Below are 8,783 nucleotides of genomic sequence, written 5' to 3'. Positions count from 1 at the left end.
ATGCAGGTTTTCGTGAAGACCCTCACGGGGCAGACCATCACCCTCGAGCCTGAACCCTTGGATGCAGTAGAAAATGTAAAGGCCAAGTTCTAGGATAAGGAAGGATCCTCCTGACCAGCAGAGACTGAGCTTTGCTGGCAAGCAACTGGAGGATGGACGTACTTTGTCTGACTACAACATTCAAAAGGAGTCCGCTCTTCATCTTGTGTTGAGGCTTCGTGGTGGTGCTAAGAAAAGGAAGGAGGAGTCTTGTACCACTCCCAAGAAGAGTAAGCATAAGGGAAGGAAGGTTAAGCTGGCTGTCCTGAAATACCACAAAGTGGACGAGAAGGGCAAAACCAGTCGTCTTCGTCGGGATACCCTTAAGATGAATGTGGTGCAGCCACTTTGACAGGCATCATTGTGGCAACGCTGTCTGACCGATTGCTTCAACAAACCAGAAGACAAGTGATTTGTATACGGGTTAATAAAAGACATGAGCTAAATAAATAAATAATAAATAAATAAATAAAATGGTCTTGTGAAAATCTGCACTTGGTTGGTGTGGGTGGGCCAGGTCCTGCCTGCATCCCTCACCAGCCCCCAGGCACGGCACATAGTAGGAGCTCAAAACATGGTCATGATACTAAACTGAACAAAGACAGTAACAGGGTACCTGCATTTCTTATGAAAGACAGGAAAGATGCTTTTTCGATGTGTTTTATACAGAAAGAGAAGGGGACACACACCCAGGAGTGGGGTTGCTGGGTCGTAGGAGAGATCTATTTTTAATTTTTTCAGGACCCTCCAAACTAGTTCCCATAGGATCTGAGAGACTCTAGCACCTCTATGCTCATCACAGCATATTCACTCAGCCAAAGTGTGAACCCAAGCTACACGTCCCCGACAGACGGACAGATAAAGAAAATGCATGTCATGGGCCCTGGCCGGGTAGCTCAATTAGTTAGAGCGTCATCCCGATACACCAAGGTTACGGGTTTGATCCCCAGTTAGGGCATATACAAGAATCAACCAATGGCCCTGGCCGGTTTGGCTCAGTGGTTGGAGTGTTGGCCTGCGGTCCAGAGAGACCTGGGTTTGGTTCCCACTAGGGGCACGTATCTCGGTTGCAGTTTGTCCCCAGCCCTGGTTGGGTCATGTGGGTGGCAACCACTCGATGTGTCCCTTTCACGTAGATGTTCCTCTCTCTCTCCCCCTCCCATTCTATCTGAACAAAAAATGGAAAAATGTCCTCGGGTGAGGATAAAAAAAAAAATCAACCAATGAATGTATAAATAACAACAAATCGAGGTTTCTCTCTCTCCCTTTCTCTCTAAAAATTAATCAAAAATACCAAAAAAATGTAATGGATATGATGGAAGATCCAACCTTAAAAAAAAAAAAGGAAATTCTGCCAAATGTGACAATGTGCATGAACCCTGAGGACATCAAGTTCAGCAAGATAAGCCAGGCACAGAAAGACAAATGCTGCTTCATTCCATTATATAAGGCACCTAAAATAGTCAATTCATGGAGTCAAAGGGTGGCAGGTGGTTGTCAGGGCCTGTGGGGAGGAGGTCATGATGTGGTCAGTGGGATTCCAGTTTCAGTCCCGTGGACGACTGCGTTCTCGAGGCCCCGCTATACACGTGCAGGTAGAGTCACCGTGGACGTGCTGTGCAGTCAGAGACGTATTCAGAGGAAAGATCACAGGCTAAGTCTTACCAAGATAAAATAAAACTTGAAGAAGGAAGGAAACAGGGGCCTGTAAGACAGACAGTGAAGGTCTATGAAGGAGAAACAGCTGTGAGATTCTGGGAGGACAGTCAGCGGCAGGAGCATGGAGGAGGCCAGTGCCCTCGGTAACCTGGACACATCAGTCGGACCAACAGCGCTTTGTCATGACTGTCTCTTTAAAGCCAGCCTGGGATCCCCAGGAGCCAAGCCTATTCCACGAAGGACTGTGGTTTCTCCTCGCCCCCTCCGGCCAGCCGGCAAGGATGATCTTTTGCAGATGGAGAGGGGTCTATTTCCAACTTCCCTTTGACTCCTTTTTCAAAGGAAAGAAACAGACAGATAGGATGAAATGGGCCCAGGGAGGTAGCAGAAGGTTATCCTTTGATGGAACAGATTTCAAATAGCTTCCTAAAATAGCAGCGGGCTGTACCATAGCTGCTTATGATCTCGCGTTTTCAGGAGCCAATTTTAAACTCTATAACCACCTGAACATGTGGCCAGAAAGGAGTCCATTTGTTTACGCAGGCACCAAACACCCTATTTCTGTTTGTTTGTTTGTTTGTTTGTTTGTTTGGTTGGTTGGTTGGTTTTGCTTTTCTTCCTTTGGCTGGGAGGGGATACATTTATTTCTGAAACCTCAGGGGTGGTTCAGCAACCTGGAGCAAAGACGAGCAGAGGATAGACTGTAGATTCGTATTGTGTGTGGCTGGTTTCCTCTGACAAATGGAAAACATGTACCATGCTCTTCAGATCACCCCTGTTTGATTATTCCATCCCTCAGGCTGACCACGAACCCAGCATATACCAGAGCGAAGGGCCTGCACACAGGGAGACAGTTCAGAGCAACGCACCAGTTTGGAAATCAGGACAGAGGCTCAGAGAAAGGAGACTGTAAGAAAACTACAACCAGCCAAGAATGGTGTCCCTTTAGGGTTGACAGGAGCTTAGAGCATTGGGCCTGTTTGGAGGGAAGGGCAGATGACGGACTAGACGGCCTTGGAGTGTTTTTGTCTGTTACTTTGCGTTCTCTGCCTGGCTCTTAAGTCGGAAGAATCACAAAGAATAGCAGAGATTGTTTATTTGGAGAGAAAATTTTAAAAAATAAATAAATCTTCACTAGATTGTTCTATGTACTGAGATCTTGCTAGTTCAGCATTTTCCTGTCCTAAGGCTTATACAAAGTTTTTTTTGGAAAAAAACCCTCCCTGGCCAGTTGGGCTCAGCTGTTAGAGCGTTGGCCTGCGGTCCAGAGAAACCTGGGTTTGATTCCTGCTAAGGGCGCGTACCTCGGTTGCAGTTTGTCTTCGGCCCTCATTGGTTGTGCGGGTGGCGGCCACTCGATGTGTCCCTTTCACGTCGATGTTTCTCTCTCTCTCTCTCTCTCTCTCTCTCTCTCTCTCTCCCTCCCTCCCTCCCACTCTATCTGAACAAAAAATGGAAAAGTGTCCTTGGTTGAAGATAAAAAACAAAAAACCCAACGGGGCAAGAGAACCCTTTTGTCTACAAGTCAAAGTTTTAGCAACATCTTCTATTCTTTCCTACCATTAAGCACTGAATGAAAGAGACATTTCTGCTCCAACCCACTCCCCACCAAGCCCCTACTTGGCATGCGCATAGCAAATCCCACCTCTTATTCATTCTACCTAAACAATATACCTAAATCTACTCTTCTCAAGAGTGATGGAGACCAAAAATAACCCAGGAACACAGAGTGTTTACAGCGATTACAGGCCCACGGATATGAAAGGTAGTCCCCGCCGACTCCCAGCTAAGGGGAGGCGCAGGGACAGGCGGGCTGGGCTAGTGTCTCTGAATTCCACACTTTCCAAGTCGCGTGCACCCGGGACAAGGGCGCAGGCTCTAACCCGCCGGCCTCAGCCAGCCAGGGAGCCCACCTGCCGGCCCTGCTTGTGCCGCAGAAGCTCCCTGAGCAGGCTCCAGCCCACGCGCGCCCCGCCCAGGCGGGGACCAGCTGGGACTTTGCAGCTGAACTTCACACGGTCAACTTCCTCTATTGTCGTGGGGAACTCGGTGTAAAATATTTACTGCAGGCCTGATTCCTCCTTAATTATCTTTTCTAACCAGTGCAGCTTGGGCTTGACAGACAAGCAACAGAAAAGGCAAGTTAATCAGGGACATCTGCTCATTAGCATATTCCTCCTGTAATTACTGGACCGCGCGGGGCGGCTGTGCCCACCCGCTGCAGGTGCCACCCTTGGCTCCTGGGTGCCAGTCCACTCAGTACCGATCTTTGGGCCCAGAGGAGCCCAGTCACAGACGTCTGCTTGTTAACAGAAGAAGCTGCTCCCCCTCCCAACCCCGCCCCACCCCCCACCCCCCCCCTACTCACCCCCCCCACCCCGTGCCCCACAGCCGGGGGGCGGGGAACCCAGTGTCGCCTCCATCCTTGTCTGCGGTCTCTGGGAGCCCCGTGTGATTGTGCCTGTTCTTTCTGTCGCCAAAGCCTGTCCACCTGCCATCTCTTCCCCATGTTTGATCTTCTGGCTTAAAATAGACCACCCCACACCTCTACACTCGCTTCTTTATTATATTTTGGGGGTGGGAGGTTTATCCTCACCCAAGGATATTTTTCCATCGGTTTTTTTAGAGAGAGTGGAAGGAAGAGAGAGACAGAGAGAAACATCGATGTGAGAGAGACACACGGATTGGTTGCCTCCAGTACGACCCTGACCGGGGCCGGGATCGAACCTGCCCCCCAGGTACGTGCCTTTGACTGGGAATTGAACCCGAGACCCTTAGGTCCACAGACTGACGTTCTACCGGCTGAGACACACCGGCCAGAGCTACGCCCTCTTCTTGCTAGATCTTTTTATTAAAACACTCATAGGCTTTTTTATTTTATTATATTTTTCAATTGCAACAGAGCAGGTGCAGCAGGTCATCTGGGCTTTCCGGCGGCTCATTGACAGGATCATTTCCAATCCAAAAGGACCTGTTTGTCACCCACTTGGCCGCAGACGTGAGCCAGCCCTGCCCTGGCCTCCCTTCCCTGGTGGGCAGCTCGACTCCGGCTGCCCGTCCTGCAGGGACGCTGATGCCAACAGCCGGGGTCTGAGACCACACCCAGGGCTCGTGCACATGCGGGTTTTATTTCATCCGAGAAACCGGTGTCCAAGTCAAGCACTTCTCTGTGGGGAAAAAAAAAAAAAAAAAGCAAGCCCTGAAAGGGGGTCTATTATCTGCTTAGCAACCGTTCACTATGAATAAAAGCGGCCTGCTTTGCTAGTTTATGATTAATAGCTCGACATTCTCACAAAAATGTTGGCCTTGCTGGCAATCCTGGTTTCTTGTTTGCAGTGGACCTGGAACATTCCGTGACCTTTCCCTGAAGACAAATTAAGCGCCCAGGCTTCTAAACAAAAGGGACTGCCTCTTACCATATACAAAGAGACGAGGGGATTCGAGTCCCAGCCTTCACGCCCATCAGTCTCTTATCCCCGGTCAAATAACTCATCAGTGTGTCAGTCGGACTGGACTCGGGGCCTCTGTCGTTTACTGACGGCAGACCTGTCCCCACATCCAGGTGGAAAATGGGAGGCCTGGGGCTGACGGGCACGACACTGACCTGCCCCTCCCTGGGCCCTCTGCTGCACCCCAGTCTGCACGTGAATTAACTGAGGTGTGTTCAGAAGCTTGTTGGGTTCAGAGAGAAAGTCCGTGGAACATGCAAGATCGGAGTCAGATTTCAGCCCAGTTCAGTCCGGCTTGAAGGCCCGGTTCTCAGCCATCGCCCCCTCGCTGCCCCATCCCAGTGGTCACAGAACCGAGAACAAGCGCACTGAGCGGGGACTAACAGGCTGTGTGTCTCTGAGCACGGGTGGCCGCCCGCCTCACGTCCACGGAAGGAGGAACGGGAGACGTGTGAGCATTCTGCGGGGAGCTGACAGGATCTGTGCACCCCGTTGGCGTTAACTAAGGCTGGTTAAATACCAACGAAGAATCAGGGCCTCGGGATGGAGGAGCAGCCTCTGGTAACCATGGGGACGGGGACAGAGATGGGAATGGGAGAGCCATCAATCCGCTTCCATGTCTCCCTGGCCACACGCAGCCCTGCTGCTCTGCAACCGATTTGATTACGGGCTTCTCCCTGCCTGTCCGTGGGCGTCGGTAACTCATGTTCAAATAAGGGAAGACACAGGCATGGCCTTGCGCGGGAAATGGAACCTAAAATAGTACCCCCACCCCCCAAAAATCCTTCCTCACAGGGTTCAGGAAGTGAACTGTCTCAATTACAAGAGTAACGAGCCTTCGAAGAGGTGTTCTGTGTAGCGGAGGGGCTGTGTCTGCACATGAATCACCCAAGCCCCACTTGGGAGCTCCCAGTGGGTGAAGACTGTGCTGACCCACGGAAAACCGCAGGTGTGTGTTCCTTCAGCAGGTACCTACCAGGCGTCTGCCTCCTGCCTCCTGCTTGGCAATGAAATAGATACCTTCCTTCAGTCAAGTTACTGCCTGGGGTGGGTGGGGGAGTAGAGGCGGGCAGTGTTCTGCAGCCTGGCACAATGGGCACCCCTGAATCATGCCCCCAAGCCATGTTTGCAATGGGAGCTGTTCCTACACAGGCTGGTATGAGGTCGGCAGGACAACCCACCTGCCTTAGTCCTGGCGCTACCACTTGCGAGTGTCACTTGCATAAGTTGTTTCGCCTCTCTCAGCGTTCTCTTCTGTGTCGTGGGGAGATAATGCGGTCTCGCTCACAGGACCCTTGGAAGGATTAACGCAGAGAAAGCATGTAGCGCTGTTTGGCGTTGGTTTCGATCTACGGATACGGATGCTGCAGGCAATGCCTGGACGCCCACAGGAGCCCACCGGAGCCTGCTTACCCGCTTCCCTAACTACCCCGAGCCAGTGTTGTGGCTGGACCAGCCTGTGTGCTCCTATTATTATTGCAGAACGCACCCCAGATACAACCTTCAGGGAACTTTGGGAAAAAAAGGCTTTATGACTCACAGGCCCTGGAGGGTACTCGGCATACCTGGGGCCACACCGCAAGGTCACAGGTAGACAGAGAGAGAAAATGCACACAGGCCTGGGGTACTTGTTGGAGTTGAGGGTGGGGTCCTTGGGGTTTCACAGAGTTGCTCCTTATTGGTGATGTTAAAACATGTCACGAGCTAAGTAAACAGCTGGAACCTGACTGCACTCGATCTCTGGGTGTTTGTCACGTGGCAGTGGGTAGCTTGTAGAGGGAACAATTAGGGTAATTCAAATACGGACTAGATCTTATATGATATCAGGCTCTTTAGAAAAACACGAGAACAGGAATTAAAGCTCAGGGAAGAGAATAGAGGGTCACTCACATGGTCAGTTAGCTAGGTCACCCAGAGCTTTCTGAAGGGGGACTTGATGGTCCGTCTAGCTGTGCGGCTGTGAGCGTGTGGATTCGAGATGGATGCCTTCGAGGTGGGCACCTTGGCATCAAAAGCTTAACATGGCTCATTGACAAGCACCTGACAGCTGAGTCATCATTCCAAGGTTCCGTCTCTGTATGAACCATGGCAAGGACTAGGGCGTAGAGTGGACAACACTTCCCAAAGGTGAGTTTGCCCACATTGTGTAGCTGTAGAGCCTCAAATTCTGGGCTCCAGGAAAGGGGGCATGGCCCACCTTCTCTCTAAGGCAAGCTCCGTGCAACCGATGTCTGAGGTGTGGGGGGGGGGCTCAGACAGGAGGATTCTGACAGGTGGGGTGAGCTTATGGAGGATGCTCCATGTTCCAGAGAATTAGCACCTCAACATCCATGCAACCCAAACCAGGGCAGCACTTGCCATGTAGGGACGGAATCGAACCCACAACCTTGGCGTAGCAGGATGCTGTTCTAACCAACTGAGATGCCCGGCCAGGGCCTTCAGCTCTTCTTGTAGGTCTCTATCACAGGCTTTCATTGATTTTTTGAGAGAGAGAGGAAGGGAGAGAGGCATAGAGACATCAATGTGAGAAACATCCATCAGCTGCCTCTTGCACGCCCCCTACTGGGGATTGAGCCCAAAATCCAGTGTTGTGCCCTGACCGAGAATCAAACCAGTGACCTCTCTGTCCATAGGAGACGCTCAATCCACTGAGCCACACCGACGAGGTATCAATCAATTATCATTATTTTTATTTGTATCCTCACCTGAGGACATTTTTGCATTCATCTTCAGATAGAGCAGGAGGGAGAGAGGGAGGAAGAGAGAGAAAAACATCAACATGAGAGAGACACATCGACTGGTTGCCACCCGCACAGCCCCAACCAGGGCCGGGGACGAACCACAACTGAGGTACGTGCCCTTAGCGGGAACCGAACCCGGGACTCTCTGGTCCACGGGCTGACTCTCCATCTGCTGAGTCAAACTGGCCGAGGCTCAATCAATTATTTTTAACAGAATTTCACAGTATGGCTTGCTCTATGAAGTGTGTGTGTGTGTGTGTTGTAAGCAGGTCCCTTTACATACACAGTTGTTGTTTTTTAAGGGATGAACAATATCATTCTCTTCGAGAACAAAAATGACCATGTGATAAGGCTTTATGGGGAAAAAAATAAAAAGCCGTGGATAAGCTAGTCTTGTTTTAGAGGGAGAAAGGGGGAGATCATAAAAAGCTTTTTATTTCGTATGAGAACAGTGACATCTGCTGGCGACAACATAGAAGTGTTTCCTGCGCAGGATCTGGTGTGAATTTCTTTGAGCCTTTGGCATCATGGCCTTCTAGTCACGGGGACACCCAGAGGCGCTTGGGGAAACCCCAGGACAGATCATACCTGATGCCTGTACAAGTGTTTCTCTGCAGCACACCATTTGAGGGGGTGGCTTATTTTTACTTTTTAAATTTTTAGTGAATGCATTGGGGTGACATTGGTTAATAAAATTATACAGATTACAGGTGTGCTATTCTATAACACATCATCTGCATATTGTATCATGTGTTCAGCACCCCAAGTCAAGTCTCCTGTCACCATCCAACTCCCCTTTACCCTCGTTGCCCTCCCCCACCCCTTTCCCTCTGGTAAGAGCCATGCTGACCTCTGTGTCTATGAGATGGGTTTTTATTTTATTTTCCCATTTTTT

General features: G+C 50.4%; 1 pseudogene; it reads left to right on the top strand.

Annotated features, from left to right (window-relative positions):
- Nucleotides 1-451, top strand: LOC118640945 (annotated as a pseudogene).
- The last annotated feature ends 8,332 nt before the right edge of the window (nucleotides 452-8,783 follow it).

Source organism: Molossus molossus, unplaced genomic scaffold, assembly GCF_014108415.1.
Source record: "Molossus molossus isolate mMolMol1 unplaced genomic scaffold, mMolMol1.p scaffold_m16_p_24, whole genome shotgun sequence".
In the NCBI taxonomy this organism is placed as follows: Eukaryota; Metazoa; Chordata; class Mammalia; order Chiroptera; family Molossidae; genus Molossus; species Molossus molossus.
Note: the sequence above shows the minus strand (reverse complement) of the source record. Positions and strands in the feature narration are given on the sequence as shown.